This window comes from Hemibagrus wyckioides, linkage group LG13, assembly GCF_019097595.1.
Source record: "Hemibagrus wyckioides isolate EC202008001 linkage group LG13, SWU_Hwy_1.0, whole genome shotgun sequence".
Lineage (NCBI taxonomy): Eukaryota > Metazoa > Chordata > Actinopteri > Siluriformes > Bagridae > Hemibagrus > Hemibagrus wyckioides.
Window position 1 is genome coordinate 4,705,916 of NC_080722.1, and position 17,432 is coordinate 4,723,347.

Consider the following 17,432-nt stretch of genomic DNA (forward strand, 5'->3'; position numbering starts at 1 on the left):
AAAATGCTCGGAATTAAAAAATCAACAATACTGATGCAACATAAGTACATCTTCCCACAAAGGATGTAATAGGGATTTTTTTTTTTTTTTAATCCTGTCTCAAATCTCACATCTCAAATCCAAAGCCTGCTAGACATTAAAATAGGGCGAGAGGAAAGCGTAAAGTTCCTATGCCTTTAATATAGCTTTAACGGATATCAGACCAGACAGCTGAGAAAACCTATGAAATATAAATTACTGTGTAAATAATAGAAGAAGCCGGTGAAAATCCGCCGTCCATGATTCCATATCACGGGCATTTTCATTTCTGACTCAGACATGGCCTCCAAGAACATATTGGAGGTCAAGAACAATGTAAAATAGATTAATAAAAAGAAGAAGAACAATACATACATACATACATACATACATACATACATACATACATACATAACAAACAAAAAACAAAAATTGTTCATTCTGAGGAGCTGTGTATGTGAAGATAAGGACATGTACACACACACACACACACACACACACATACACACACACAATATTACATTTTGTCACTAGAGTTAGCAATTTCCTTTTATTTATATATTTAATTCATATATTTTTTTCTCTTTCTAATTTTCATGACAAACAGCCCGGCGTACAAATCCCTGTTTTTCTCACACCACGTCCTGTTCCGTTGACGTGAACAGGATTTTTCGCTAGGTGGAGTTTATTCTCATCTGATGTGACAGCTGCTTAACGCATACTTTAACATAATGAGGTTTTATAAGTTTAATTTGCCGTGTTTCTTCATCCATGACCCGAAGTCCTACCCTGTGCCGCACAGAGTGCATAAAAGATTATACGTTTAATGAAAACTTGCAAGCTGCCATAATAAGCTAGCGGCCGCTAACGATTTACATGGAGGTTTCATTTACTGACGTTATTTACTTAATTAATCAACATTAACAGATGTTATACTTTGCTTTGTGATGCCGTAATTAATGTTAATGAAGTCACAAATGTTAACACGTGTATTAATTATCATTTGTTTAAAGTAAATCCATCTGTATGGATTGTTCTTTCACATAAATTAGCAAAAATTAAATAATGTCGTGATCCTAAATGCTGATATATGACTGAACTCTAGTTTTCAGATGTATAGATGTTTATATTGAATGTTAATGTCGTCATAATCAGTTCTGTATTTTGCAGGTTAACCCTAATTTTGGTTATTTTGGTTATTAGAAATACTTAAAAGAAATACTTTATTAATGTCAATGATGGTGTTTAACTCTTTCTCCCAGAGGCTTAAAAATTTAATTTGCTCCCATTTGGTTGTTTCCATGTTGAGCATTGGATGTCTTTATCATGCCTCACTCCAGAGTGGAGAGTGGTTAATATGAAGCTCATATAAAAGTAGACACTCAGGATTTTAAGAATTTGTAGTGTTTCAGAAGAATTTCTGTTTTTATCTAGCCAACTAGGTGCAATATATTCATAGAAAAGTTCAGAAAAACATTAGTAAATGTTGATATCAAACCCATTTCTGCTCTCTGAGATGCCCAAAGTGCTTATTCATAAGCATCTACTACTAAAATTCTGTGTAGGGTTACCCAGCAGAGGGAAAAACACACATCTAAAACACGCTGAAAGCCAAAAGAGTCGTGACTCATTTTATATCAGACTTGCAGAGATAAAATAATTCATTTATACTGATTGAAAATGTCCCAGAAGTCAATTTCTATTCAGCCGGCAGAATGGAACGCCAGCATGCTGGTAAAACAGGTTAAGAAGCTTTGACACCGGGAGTTTAGTCTGAAACAGAGCACGGTTCTCGTGATAAATTGGTAATGTCAAAGCTGTCATGTGGACCAGGGAAGTGCGGCGTGGTACCGAATCCGAGACTACCTGTAGGAGGTGATGTGAGTTCGGTTGCACTGAAATTGTGACATGATTCCTGTGAATGTGAACGTGACTTGTACTCAGATCTGCACTTGTTCGGGAAGTAAATTAACCTCTGTGTGTGTGTGTGTGTGTGTGTGTGTGTTTTATCCGATGATAGCGTCGTTAGTTTCCACAACACACATGTAGCATGAGTGACAGGAGAACATTGTAGGACTCAGAGGAGACAGATGAGATGCTTTACTGCTCGTAACAAACAAAAATATGGTGAGTATCACTGTGTGTCTCCATGCGTGTTTGTAATAATGTAAGCTGAATGCAAATGGGTTCGATAGAATCAAATGAGTCTGAAAACAGACCAACGATGCACTTGGATTTACATTTACAGCATTTCACGGACATCATTATCTAGAGCAGCTTACATTTTTTTAGCATTTTATACCAATAAGCAAATGAGGGTTAAGGGCTTGGCTAAGGGATTCAGCAGCACCAGCTTGATGGATCTGGGATTTGAACTCATAACCTTCATATCAGGCAGTCCAACACCTTAAACACTAAGCTATCACATCCTCAGACCCACACAACAGCAAACCTGCATCTTAATGTTTCGTGGTTCATGGACATTTAATACATTAGTAAACCTTAATGTGTGGCTGTACTGTGTGGGATTGAAACTGGGGGGAATGTGGTAGCTTTGTGGTTAAGGGGTTAGACTAATGATTGGAAGGTTGTAAGTTTAAATCCCATGTCCACCAAGCTGCTGTTGTTCAAGTCCCTTGAGATGAATGTAAGTTGCTCTTCATCAGGTCATCTGCCAAATGCCGTAAATGTAAGAAACCCATAAAGACAAACTGCTCAATAATAAGCAATCAATTATTGAAAACAACAAGGCTGCAAATCAACCCATCACAAGACAGGGGGCGGAGTCAGGATACGAATCAGTGGGGATTCATGAGAACATTGTTAATCTGGTAAAGGAAAGATTAATTATTAATAAATCTAATAAACCTTTATGTTAACGACGTTGGTTTTGATTGCATCTTAATCAGTTTTAAATACCACTCATTTCCTGGTTTCGTTTCCTTTCCTTTTCAACAACATGCTTAGAGCACTGATGAAGTAGATTCAAAAAACACAAGTGCAATTCCTGCTATGATTCGAGGGCCATAAAAATCTATCTATCTATCTATCTATCTATCTATCTATCTATCTATCTATCTATCTATCTATCTATCTATCTATCTATCTATCTATCTATCTATCTATCTATCTATCTATCTATCTATCTATCTATCCCTTTCTTAATCCAGGCTTTTTAATCAGCATGTTTTCTTCTTCTTTTATTATTATTTTTTCATTTGCAAAACACTAAAGCAAGTAAAAAAGAGATATCAGTTGATATATTAATTATTACCCTGATATTAACTTTTTAAACGTATGTGTCTCTCTCTCTCACGCACGCACTCTCTCTCTCACACACCCTCACACACGCTCCACCAATTATTTTAACTTACCACATCCGCAACAGTATAATTGCACTTTACCAGTTACATTGTAAACTCTCAGCAGCAGGAAAGTGTGCATGCATGCCTTTTGTTTTTTAGAGTCACATCTTGCAATTAGTTCCCTGAAGACCCTGCTCTAGGCTTTTGGTGTTGTTTATTTGTGTCACATTTGTGCCTGCAACTCCTGGTGTTCTTCTTAGAGTGTAAATTGACCTCACACTTCAGGAAGATGAAAATAGACTTGAATTTTTTACCCTCGCCCAAAACGCAGCACTTGACATGCAGGATCCGAATCCATCTGCAATTCAAAACACGGCAGTAACTGTAGAATATAGATGACTTTTGGGATCCGCTTCACCCGAGAGGACACTGCACATGACAGAGTGCTGAGGTGATGCTGAGTATAAGACCTAAATACACTAAATGGTTAAGATGTTAAGACACACACACACACACAGTATGGGATTCAGTTTTGGCAGCAGTTTCATGTCAGAGGATCATTTCCTGGAGCTGGTTTTCACACATGGGGCCTAAAAACATAGCCAGGTACTGATTAGTAAATTACTCTAATTATCCAGACGCTTTAGTTCACTTCAGCTCCATGTGCTTCACTGTGAGGCTCATAGACACTTTGGGGCATAAACCATATGCTTAAATTCTGTACACTGTCTTGCATGCTTATTTCTTAAAATATCTGAAAATATATTATCTAGTTTTGTCATGGTCCAGAGGATTTATTGATTTATATATATATATATATATATATATATATATATATATATATATATATATATATATATATATATATATATATATATTAATATATAATATTATATAAATATCTCTATATTTTAAAGATATTTTTAGATATTTTTTATATATTTAATATGTCTTTTTTTTTGTTTTTTTTTATCCTGGGTCACAAAATATAAACAATGTTTTCCTCCTAGTATATTTTTAAAATTTTTAAATAAATAAAGTCTTTTGGTAGATCATAATTAGAACATCAGATGTTTAAAGAATAGAAAGCTTGAAATATTTTGTTCCTCATATCACAACAATTATACATTTATTATTTAATGATATATGATACTTTTTTATCTATTTATATTTAAATGAAACTTTATCTGAGTTATATTTAACCCAAGCTATATATAATGTTGTAAAAAAAACCCCACCCACTACACTGTTCTCACACACATTATAGCAGATATAAACAGTAGTTGCCTCACACACCTTTCTTTATTCTCTGTTAAAGTTAATAAGGCTTTTAAAAAGATATATATTTAGCTTGTAAAGTTGCTGAGAAACCAGAAAAAGTGGATAGTCTTGCTGTGATGGAAAACTTACTGACTGTTACAAAGCTCAATGGAGACTCCTTCCATAATTTCTTTAAGTAATTATGTTTTTGTGTTCATTCTCCATGTGCTAATGCTAGGGTTAAGGGTTAGAATAAATGGTTGTGGTTAGAGGCTAGGGTTAAGGGTTAGTGTTAAGGTTAAGTCTTATGATTAGAGGTTAGATTTAATTAATTGGGTTAGAATGTTAGGGGTTGGGACTAGTGTTAGGGTTAAGTGTTAGGGTTAGGTAATGGTTTAGGATTAAGTGTACATGCTGTGGTTAGTGGTTAGGGTTGATGGTTATGGGTTGGGGCTAGAGTAAGTGTTGCGGTTAGAGGTAAGAGTTAATGGTTAGAGGTTAGGGCTAGAGGAAGTGTTGTAGTCAGAGGTTAGAGTTAATAGTTAGGGGTTGGGGCTAGAGTAAGTGTTGCAGTTAGAGGTTAGGGTTAATAGTTAGGGGTTGGGGCTAGAGTAAGTGTTGCAGTTAGAGGTTAGGGTTAATAGTTAGGGGTTGGGGCTAGAAGAAGTGTTGTAGTTAGAGGTTAGAGTTAATGGTTAGGGGTTGGGGCTAGAAGAAGTGTTGCAGTTAGAGGTTAGAGTTAATGGTTAGGGTTTGGGGCTAGAAGAAGTGTTGTAGTTAGAGGTTAGAGTTAATGGTTAGGGTTTGGGGCTAGAAGAAGTGTTGTAGTTAGAGGTTAGGGTTAATGGTTAGGGGTTGGTGCTAGAAGAAGTGTTGCAGTTAGAGGTGAGAGTTAATGGTTAGGGGTTGGTGCTAGAAGAAGTGTTGTAGTTAGAGGTGAGAGTTAATGGTTAGGGGTTGGTGCTAGAAGAAGTGTTGTAGTTAGAGGTTAGAGTTAATGGTTAGGGGTTGGTGCTAGAAGAAATGTTGTAGTTAGAGGTGAGAGTTAATGGTTAGGGGTTGGTGCTAGAAGAAGTGTTGCAGTTAGAGGTTAGAGTTAATGGTTAGGGGTTGGTGCTAGAAGAAGTGTTGTAGTTAGAGGTGAGAGTTAATGGTTAGGGGTTGGTGCTAGAAGAAGTGTTGTAGTTAGAGGTTAGGGTTAATGGTTAGGGGTTGGGGCTAGAGTAAGTGTTGCAGTTAGAGGTTAGGGTTAATGGTTAGGGTTGAGGCTAGGGTTAAGTGTTATAGTTAAGGTTATGTGCATATGTTTATATAGCCACGTTTTGTTTTTTTTTTTCATTTCCCGGTGTGTTCTCTGCTCATGTTTCAGCATTTCTGTGTCCATCTGTTTTGTTTGTCTACTTATAATCACCCTTTTGTCTGATTATTTGCTTCACAAAGTGTGTACATATTATGATAATTCTGAGCCTTGGGTTTGGTTTTTGTTTTACATTTTTTTTATTTCTTGTTTTCTAGTTACTTCTGTTTTCCTGTTTCGTTGAATTCTTGTATATAACTATTTACAAATTATAATATCCTTTTGTGATATTCCCAAATTGTGTTTTGAAGCTTGATTTGCATCACGCTGTGTATTACACATTACACTGGATCTACTATAAAAATATTTCACACTGAGTTTAACCCCAGGTCCGAGTTTCCATCGTTTTACACCATGCTTTTAATCCAAGATAGAGGAATTCTAAATCACGTGTAATTTAAAAGCAGGATTAAGACTGCTTTTAACCCAGTTCCTCTGAAACAGGATCAGCACAGCTTTGGATGCAGTGTTATGATGTTACTTTTAGCTTGATGCTTAGCAACAGACAGCAAATCAGTAACTGAACAGTGTGTGAAACAATAGCTAAAATGTTTAAGAGTAGTTAAAAAGTTGAAGTTTTGTTTTTCTTTTTTGTCTTTTGTCTTGTTTTCTTGTCTTTGTACATTTCAGGAGGCTTAAAACAGCTGGGGAAGAGTTTTTTTTTCTAACTGGCCACATGCTGTATCTATCCGGTCATGTTTGAAGACTTCGCAAATATGCAAATAAAAAGATTAAGCTGAAGTTTTGGAATATACATATACTTCTATTCATGAAGAACCAGATTTCATTTTTATCCCAGGTTAAAGAACGAGCAGTGTGAAACGTCAAGGAATAGCGATAAACCAGGATTCAGTTTACTCAGAGTTTGCAATCCTAACATTTCAATCTGCCTTCTTAACTAATCCCATACCAAAAATCTCATTGTTTTTTTCCACTCTAAATGTTTGCTTGCATTTCTTCTTTTGTATTATTAAACCCCTTCAGTCTTCCACTTTTTTTGCCGAAGCTGCCCACAGAAACCTCTAGTGAACCATTTATATTTCCGTGTCTCGTAACAGGAAGGTATTTAGCCTTTATCCATAATTGATCTTTAGATCCGGCCCATTTGCTTACTTCACTAAAACCCATGTCATGTCTCTCGTGTCATGCTCGCTCAGTCCCTTGAGCTCTACACCTTCTACGTATTGATCTTTCTATCTTACTTCATTCCTGCTCCAATTTCTGTGGGTTTTCTTGTGGTTATTTTTTAATCTAACTGAATTACAATTACGACTGCCACTGACATTTACGCTTAAAGCCGTTAAGTCATATTTGTGTTATTTATCCCTGGTTTATCTAGGAATCCTCCATTCCTCAGTTTTTATGATTTCTCTCCTGCTGTGGATGGTCCCACACGGATGCCATAAACACTTCCAAAATCAGTTTAAGCTTAAATCTCAGTGTATAATCTTTACCCTAGAGCTTGTAAAGGCAAACTTAATCATGTCTGGGGGTGTAAGAAATTATCCTCTCCAAAAGTTATTGTATGGTTAAAAAACACACAACATTTAATTCCAGTTTCCAGAGCTTAGCCAAAAAATACAACTCCACTGAACTTGGTAAGAAATCCATGAGCTCCAAAGCTACACAGTTGTTCCATGTGTACAGCAAATATTCCAAAATGAACTTCTTGAAACTTCTAACCAAATAATATCACCAGAAAGCTCCCAAGCAATATTAAACTTGAACATTGACAGCATTTAGTAAGTAAGAAAAATACAAGCTCAGATTTGGCATAAACACTATATTGCCAAAAGTTTTGGGACAGTTCTCCAAATCATTGATTTCAGGTGTTGTTTTTCAGGAGTTGGGCTCGGCCCCTTAGTTCCAGTGAAAGGAACTCTTAATGCTTCAGCATACCAAGACGTTTTGGACAATTTTATGCTTCCATATTCGTGGGAACAGTTTGGGGATGACCCCTTCCTGTTCCAACATGACTGCACACCAGTGCACAAAGCAAGGTCCATAAAGACATGGATGAGCAAGTTTGGTGTGGAGGAACTTGACAGAGCACAACCCAACTGAACATCTTTGGTATAAATTAAAGCAGAGACTGCAAGCCAGACCTTCTCATTCATCATCAGTGCCTGACCTCACAAATGCGCTTCTTGAGGAATGGTCAAAAATTCCCATAAACACACTCCTAAAACTTGTGGAAAGCCTTCCCAGAAGAGTTGAAGCTGTTATAGCTGCGAAGGGCGGGACAACTCCATATTACATTCATGTGCATGTAAAGGCAGGTGTCCCAAAACTTTTGGCAATATAGTGTAGCTGTTTCTGTCATCATTAAGACCTGTACCCTGTGCTCTTCGTCATGTACTCAGTACTGGTTATACTGGATTTTATACTGGCTTTACTGGCTTTTGGGAATCTAAATGTACTGTACAAACAGACTTGTTATGCTACAGTATGTTTTACTATACAGTTATACATGCTATACAAATAATACTGAATTTAAATGATAGCACAAAGAATTTTTACAAGGGGTGTCCCAATACTTTTGACGATCTTGTCAAAACAAACTTGTGGCATCTTTTTAGTAGAAGAGTTTAAATAATGGAATATAATTCAAATATTTTATACCCCATTAAAAACCCAGGTGCACAGTTTTTGGTTTAACACTGAAGGGTTCTCAAGCTTGTTTTTCCCTTTCTAATAGGACATAGAAGGGACTTTAAGGGTTCTCCCTGAGGAACAGACCAAAGAGTCTACGATTATTTGTGTCAATCTCCAACCAGGCAGTTGAGATCACACTGTTAGAGTGACTCAAGAGCTGTTTAGATGGTTCATGCCTCAAGCTTTCTAAAGTGGTTTTGCTGGAATCTTTCTGTAAAGGGATTTTGCATCGAACTTTTAAGAGTTCATGCAAAGGACAAATTGCAGAACCGTCGCCCAATAATACTTATTTATTTATTTATTTCTATCTCTATGATTTTTTCCTTTCCTCTATATAGCCTGGGATCTTTTCATTATTCAAAAGTTTGTAGAGATGCTTCCAATACTCTACTAAAGACTTATTTCATGTCTCATTTCCTTCCCTTTTTCCCTTTATTCTTTCCTTCCATGCTGTAGAGTCTTTTTTATTTTAAATATCTAATGGTTTGGTTAGATTTCTGCACCTGTCCTTTCCTGTGTGCATCAATTTCCTTGCTGCATATTTCCTTTCCTTTTGTCTGTCTTAATGAACATTTTGCTTTCTTTACAAGTCTTCTTACATTTTTTCCTGGTATTTATTTATTTTATTTTATTTTTCTTTTATTGATTGATTGTCTATTTATTGCACCATTTACTTCTTAATTTTCACCATTATGTCTGTAATTATAAATACAACAACATCCTCAGCTTGTCAGCCTCACGAAAACGTATTTTAGTATGGATTTTTTTTAATAAACAAGTATTTTTTCTGTTGTAGATCTGTGTGGAAGTTTGACGAAACCCAAACCAATGTGTTTAATCGCACTGACAGAGCACATGTATGGCCTATTAGGACAGTTTTGCTTGTCAGGTGTCTTGGAAAGACTTTTACACTTATATAATTCTATACAATTTTCAGATATATTTTTATCCTGTGCGCTTTATGTTTTCTTTTTTTCTCAGACACATAGACATTTTACAGGTTATTTTTTTCCTGTATATTTTAAAATCTGTATTTATGTTATTTTTTATTTAGTTTATCTTGCTTTATTTATTTATTTATTTCAATCTGTATTTTTCCCCAAACATTTTTGTGATTTTTGTAATGAATTTGTTTTTCTCCCAAGTATATGTTTGTCTACAAATATTTCAATTTGAATGTCTGATACATTTCTATCTGTTTTATCCTACTTAGCTATATTTATTTTTGCATTTATATAATCCTCTACTGATATATTTTATCCTGTGCTTTTTTTGCTAACCATTTTTTAATCTTTTTATTTATTTTTTATTTTAATCCTGCACATTTTGAGTATATTTTTTAATCATCTAAATTTCTGATATATTTGCATTTTTTGTGCATTTAAAATGTGCACATGTATATTCACCCTGCACATATTTTATGCATATTTCAAATATATACTGTATATTGTGTCATGGCTTCATGCCATTTTCCCTTTTCTCTCCCCAGGCAGCAAAACATAACCATATTAATAAGCCAGTATCAGTGGTGTTTCAGTGAGCATCAACAGATAATAACATTATCAAGATGATATTTTGCTCCTTTTTTTTTTACACAGGAATGTTTTATCCATTGGCCAGTGCATTAGCTCTCCATTATTGTTCATCAGAGTCTCTCATGTCTTGATCTCTGTGAAAGAAAAAAAATAGTATTAATCAGAAGAAAAGCTCTGAACTGAACACGGATGTTGGTTTAGAATTTTTAAAATAATGCCCCTATACTTAACAAACCATATACCAGACATCAAACCTACACCACCATTCCAGCAAAGCAGCATTATATTCTGACACACAATTCGAGGAAAAATATTAAAAAAACATCAATAACAGCTAGTTTATAAACCAAACACAGAAACCTGTATATCAGTCCCAAGCATAGGGACATTTTAGGGACCTCCCCACAGAGAAACAAGCTTCTAAATTTATAATTAGCATTCTAGAGGCTAGCTGCTTTAATTAACATTTCTGTGAAAGAGTTTCAACACTTATGACTCCAGATGATGAGTGGCTCATCAAACACAGCCAACACATAGAAGAAGAGTGAGTTCAGGAGCTGGGAACTTCCATTTCGACACTACGATGGTTTTAAATTGGGTTTCTTGGTCTGCCAAGGTATACAGTGTTGGTCAGGGGTTGCATTCTGTTGTCATGGTGACCGTATACTTATTGACGGCATGCTGGATGATAGAAGACACTTAACATGAAAGAAAGCATAAAAAAAAAACACTTTAAAGCTTGTGGCCAAATCCAGGAATCCTTAAAAGAATACTAGATCAAAAGAACTGCCATATATTTTCTATTTCTTGATGCTGGTTATGCTCCATTATTCGTCCGCAGGTCGCTGGTATGAAGGTTAGCGGTTGGACTTGAAGCTAGCATTGAAAGTTGCTATATCAACATTGGCGACTAAAATAGAGGTCAAGTCTTTAAGTACATTAAATTTAATTTCTGTTAATAGACTTAAAATTAATTTTAATATAATATAATATAATATAATATAATATAATATAATATAATATAATATAATACAATACAAGCTTTTTTATTTAAAACAAGTTTTTAGAATACAGAATTGCATTCTGAATATTTGCAGCAGTATTGGGCAGCATGGTGGCTTAGTGGTTAGCACTGTGTCTCACAGCAAGTTGGTCCTGGGTTCTAATCCTAGCAGGGAGCCTTTCTGTGTGGAGTTTCGATGCTCTCCCCGTTTACTCCGGGTACTCTGGTTTCCTACCACAGTTCAAAAACATGTACATTAGGTTGATTGGTAACTCTAAATTGCCCATAGGAGTAAGTGTGGTTGTTTGTCTATATGTGTGGCCCTGTGATGTACTGGTGACCTGTCCAGGGTGTACCCCTGTCTTTCGCCCAATGTGTGCTGGGATAGGCTCCAGCAGATCCCCATGACCCTAATTAAGAATAAAGTGGGTATAGAAGATGAATGGATGGGACTTTTTGTTTGTTTGTTTTTTTTCTGATAGTCAAGAGTTCATTAAATTTCTGTTATCAGACTTACCATTAATTTTAAATTAATTCCTAAACTTAAAAATAAACAATATTTTAAATATTATTCCCTTGACTATGGAAACCGAAAAGAAAAGTATGCTCCATTCAAAATCTAAAAAAAAAAAAAAAAATCAATATACAAAATACACTATATTGCCAAAAGTATTCGCTCACCCATCCAAATAATCAGAATCAGGTGTTCCAATCACTTCCATGGCCACAGGTGTATAAAATCAAGCACCTAGGCATGCAGACTGTTTTTACAAACATTTGTGAAAGAATGGGTCGCTCTCAGGAGCTCAGTGAATTCCAGCGTGGAACTGTGATAGGATGCCACCTGTGCAACAAATCCAGTCGTGAAATTTCCTCGCTCCTAAATATTCCACAGTCAACTGTCAGCTGTATTATAAGAACGTGGAAGTGTTTGGGAACGACAGCAACTCAGCCACGAAGTGGTAGGCCACGTAAACTGACGGAGCGGGGTCAGCGGATGCTGAGGCGCATAGTGCGAAGAGGTCGCCAACTTTCTGCAGAGTCAATCGCTACAGACCTCCAAACTTCATGTGGCCTTCAGATTAGCTCAAGAACAGTGCGCAGAGAGCTTCATTGAATGGGTTTCCATGGCCGAGCAGCTGCATCCAAGCCATACATCACCAACTGCAATGCAAAGCGTCGGATGCAGTGGTGTAAAGCACGCCGCCACTGGACTCTAGAGCAGTGGAGACACGTTCTCTGGAGTGACGAATCGCGCTTCTCCATCTGGCAATCTGATGGACGAGTCTGGGTTTGGCGGTTGCCAGGAGAACGGTACTTGTCTGACTGCATTGTGCCAAGTGTAAAGTTTGGTGGAGGGGGGATTATGGTGTGGGGTTGTGTTTCAGGAGCTGGGCTTGGCCCCTTAGTTCCAGTGAAAGGAACTCTGAATGCTTCAGCATACCAAGACATTTTGGACAATTCCATGCTCCCAACTTTGTGGGAACAGTTTGGAGCTGGCCCCTTCCTCTTCCAACATGACTGTGCACCAGTGCACAAAGTAAGGTCCATAAAGACATGGATGACAGAGTCTGGTGTGGATGAACTTGACTGGCCTGCACAGAGTCCTGACCTCAACCTGATAGAACACCTTTGGGATGAATTAGAGCGGAGACTGAGAGCCAGGCCTTCTCGTCCAACATCAGTGTGTGACCTCACAAATGCGCTTCTGGAAGAATGGTCAAAAATTCCCATAAACACACTCCTAAACCTTGTGGACAGCCTTCCCAGAAGAGTTGAAGCTGTTATAGCTGCAAAGGGTGGACCGACGTCATATTGAACCCTATGGATTAGGAATGGGATGTCACTTAAGTTCATATGCGAGTCAAGGCAGGTGAGCAAATACTTTTGGCAATATAGTGTATTTATAGACCTTATAGAGATTACAGGATTTTATCTTCCAGTAGTCTACAATGACACTAGAGGACAATTTGAGTAATCTTTTTTCTTTTTTTTTCTGCCTGGATTCACCCATCAATGCGATTAACACTAATCCTCCATCTAATTTCTGTCACATTGTTTCACGTTTTATCCCCGTAGACAAGTAATAACGTGGCTGACACAACATCCGACGTGTAATTGTGATGAGCTGCAATCATGCTTACACTTGTTTACGTCGTCGGATGTTCAGAAAGATGTTTCCGGCTGAAACCTTTAAAGGCTTTTTAATCACTGTTAGTGACATTACTAAATAAGATATCAAGCTAGTGTTTCGGCTATAGGATGATTTTTGTTGTTATTAATGTTTTATTAGGAGGGTTTGTTGGAACAGTGTGTAACTGTGTATGCTGTACAGCTTCAAGGTCTTGGGTTAAAAGATTTGTAAATTCTCCCTTCGTTCAAGGTTCAATAAGTTGAGCAGAATGGTGGAGAAGAACTTCTCAATCTTTAATATCTGAAGGCCTAGTAGATATAGGAGAAGAAGGAAGAAAGAGGCAGGTAAAGGAGGATGGAGGTGAAAAGGATGGTGGTATAATGACATCTGGGAGTGAGAACAACTCTGAACAATGATACAATAATATGGAATAGACAACGTAAATCTAGAGGGAAATAATTAAACACAAATTATAGAAGTATTTCCTTTATTTATTTTTTTTATTCAGAAAACATGCCGTGTGTGAATTAATTGGCTTCCCATCTGGGGTCAGTTCTCCTGTTTCTTGGTCTGCATGTTACCAGTAAACACTTTAGGACTCTATTGACTTTCAGTGTGTTTTTGATGTGTGTTTTTTCCCTCTTTTGGATAATCAGTGGTTGAAAATAACACCTTCAAATTTATGAAAATGCACTTTGGGGCATCTCAGAGAGCAGAAATGGGTTTGATATCAACATTTATTTTGATTTGTTGGGACATTTGTTGGGAAAAAGGAAGCGGTTTTGTTTTTTTGGTTTTGACTTTTCTATGAATATATTGCCCCTAGTTGGCTAGGGAAAAACAGACAATTTCTAAAAAATTCCAAATTCATTAAAATTCTAAGTGTCTACTTTCATAAGAGTTTTATATTAACCACCATGGTTAATATGACATTTGATGCTATAAATAAATAAATAAATAAATAAATAAATAAATGAATGAATGAATGAATGAATGAATGAATGAATGAATGAATGAATGAATCCCACAAATTTCACAATGCCAATTGGCACAAATTTCATTTTTTGGATTCTGGAAAAGACATTTACTCTAGATGCATTCATGCAAACCCGATTTTCTTAAAGTACAAATCATGTTAAATATTAGACATTATACTTTAGTGATGTTTCTGATTGAACGCTCCATTCTGATTGGTCAGTGGGTGATAATGAAACGTCTTCGACAGCAGCTTTGACGTTCTAATAAGTTCTAGTTGCTGTATGCTCTATAATCTAAGCCTAATAATATCACAATGATTGTGAATCACAGAGATTTTAGATATTTATAGCTTATGTAATGTAAGTGATCCCTCTCTTTTTTTGCCAAACATCAGATCATTGCTTTATGATTAAAACCAGGTGACATTGATTTCCCCTTGAAAATTGGCTCTAAGGAAGCCTCAGTAACCCAAGACAAAGTTTCTTCAGAAAACATTTGCTATTTTATTACGGAAAAGTGCTGCTGTTTTCTCTGTGTCTGCTCCAACAGATCATCTTCACAAATCAATTCCGTAACTTATTTTCCACGTAAGAGCTGAATTTTGTGTTGTTTGTGTTTTCATTACATCCAGGTCCTCAAACTCTGCTGAACCTCTCCTGTCTCATTAAACAATGTCATCTTGATTAATCAGTAAATGGATGGTGCATGCTCGCTGATAATGCCTCAAATGTATGTTTCCTCTGACGAAAGATGACTTCCAGCACACGTTTCATTAACTTTCATTTTCTTACCGAAGAATTCTCGTCTGCGAGCAAGGTGCACGCTTTTAAAAAATTAGGAAAACACTCATTTTTAACAGGCTGACATGGAAATCTGGCCAACAAAACCATGGCACACTTAGATATCGGACAATATATTCCTTTTTGCTTAATGCTTTCTTTGTGTGCGGCTTCTCAACACAACACATACAAGATTTAAAGAGGTTCATTTTGTTCAGATTTCAAATTTGGTACAGACAAATGAGCTGAAAGTATCCTTGAAGATCTTATTCTCGGGAAACATGAGAATAGTTTAGAGCAGACTTTTTCCAAATAATCCAAAGACAAATAATTCTCTGTTTAAAGGTTTGATTCTATAGCTGTTTACTGAGGTCTTGGTAACACTGTGCTTAAAGCCAAAGCTTATAACCTTGCATGATACCTACATAGGCCTGACATGAACCTAAATAAACATTCTTTCAGCTGGTATGAAAACATATTTTTGCCCACTGTCCAAGACTTTTGCTGATATACTGTGAGCATATGCTATGACACATTCCAGGTTAACCACAGCTCTGTTAAATATAGTGGAACCTTGGCATACAAATTTAACTCATTCTGGAGGTGAGTTTTTAAGGTGAAAAGACTTTCCGCAACATTAAATGTAAAAATAAATGTATAAAATGTATAAAAATGTATGGCATCTAATTTCTTAATCAATAATTGTGATCATTGTGAATTTGCTACTTTATTAATGGAATAAAATGGATTTCTGGACATGCTGTGATAAGAAAATATTTAAATTTGCAGCAGTGAAAGAAACTGCTTCGTGTCGTGGAGTTGCTGTAGGTATTTCTAAAAATCAGATATGAATTTTTCTTAATTAGACATTAAAATATAATAGAAAAAGCCTTTATGATGACTAGGCTATGTTGTACCATATCTGATGTTTATTGAGACTTTTGTTGGCATGAGAGGTCCATGTAGGTCTCATCACTCTTTAAAGCTTGTTTCAGACACAGAGGTCATTCAATGTGCATCACATAAGCCGATTAAGCAATAAAAAAGGTACCAAATTGGGTAAAACACAGATTAAAATAATTAGAAGCAAGTAAAATAGTCTTCACATACATCTTCAAAGTTCTCAAGTTCTAGCAAACAACCATAATCTTAAGGAAGTTGTATGGGTCAGCAAATTTACTGTTAATAAAAGCCAAAGCCTAAGTAGAGAACTCATCAAGGATCCTCTGAGGCATTCAGAGAACTTTGCACATGACAAGCATGATGGGTATTAAAGGCTCAGCCACGTTCTGTCAGGCACCTCTGAAGAAAAGCATTGACTGAGAATCTTCAGTTAACAAGAGATGCTGATCCCTCTGTCTAAGTGAATTTGTCTGACAGAGTCTCAAAGGGCACAGAAATGGTTCAGTGTGTTCATGAAGCTTGTATGAAGTACCTGAATGATGTATCCACTTATTTCCCAGCTCAGGTGAATATTAAAACCTAGTCCCTGCTGTGAGTGGCTTTTACATTTCTCCTGGATGATGTAAGGATGATTCAAGGACCAAATAATTTATTTTATCTTTGCACATTTGAAGAAGCCTTTATTATCACCACACATACATTACAGCACAGTGGAATTCTTTTCTTTGCATATCCCAGCTCAAGAAGTTTGGGTCAGAGCACAGGGGCAGCTATGATGCAGCACCCCTGGAGCAAAGAGGGATATGGACCTTGCTCAGATGCCTAACATTGTCTGACTGGCGGCTTGAACCTCAACCCAGAGCCTTAACCACTTGAGCTACCACTGCCAAGATGATAATGGGGAGAGCATGGACACAGTCCCCCACTATCAGAAATTATGCAATTGGGAGTCTGGCTTTTGGGGAGTTTGCAAAGGTCAGCACAGCCCAAGTGCATTGGCTGAGCCTAACCACTTCCTTGATAATGGTATTGCCCCTGCCAGGTAAATATACTGGAGGGTCTATGGATAATATGGAAAGCTGAGCTAGCCATCCTCTGGATACGTTGACATGGCCATGTTCCAATATACTAGTAGGTGGACTGGCTGCTTACCACAAGGTATGACTAGGTGTATTTCCAATAACCTACCTAACGTTTCCAGGAGAGTTGTTTGGATCCATCCTGCTTTAGTTGACCAAGATAAAGTGGATATTAAAAAAAGAAGTGGATGTTCCTTCAGCATTTTCAGCAATAGTAACATTGAAATCCTTATTTCCACAATGCTAGTAATTCTAATGTTTTTCATAACAGTACAGCAATATTATTTTTGTTGCAAAAAATGAAACATGAATTAAGTATTGATTTCGTCTTAAAGAAAAGATTCACCAATGACTCAAATCTTAAAACTCATAACTTTTCCTACAACTTGGGATGTTCACAATTTTAAGGCCATGTTGGCTAACCAT

General features: G+C 36.6%; 1 pseudogene; it reads right to left on the bottom strand.

Annotated features, from left to right (window-relative positions):
• Window positions 1-16,824: 16,824 nt before the first annotated feature.
• Window positions 16,825-16,977, bottom strand: LOC131364227 (U1 spliceosomal RNA; annotated as a pseudogene).
• Window positions 16,978-17,432: the final 455 nt, after the last annotated feature.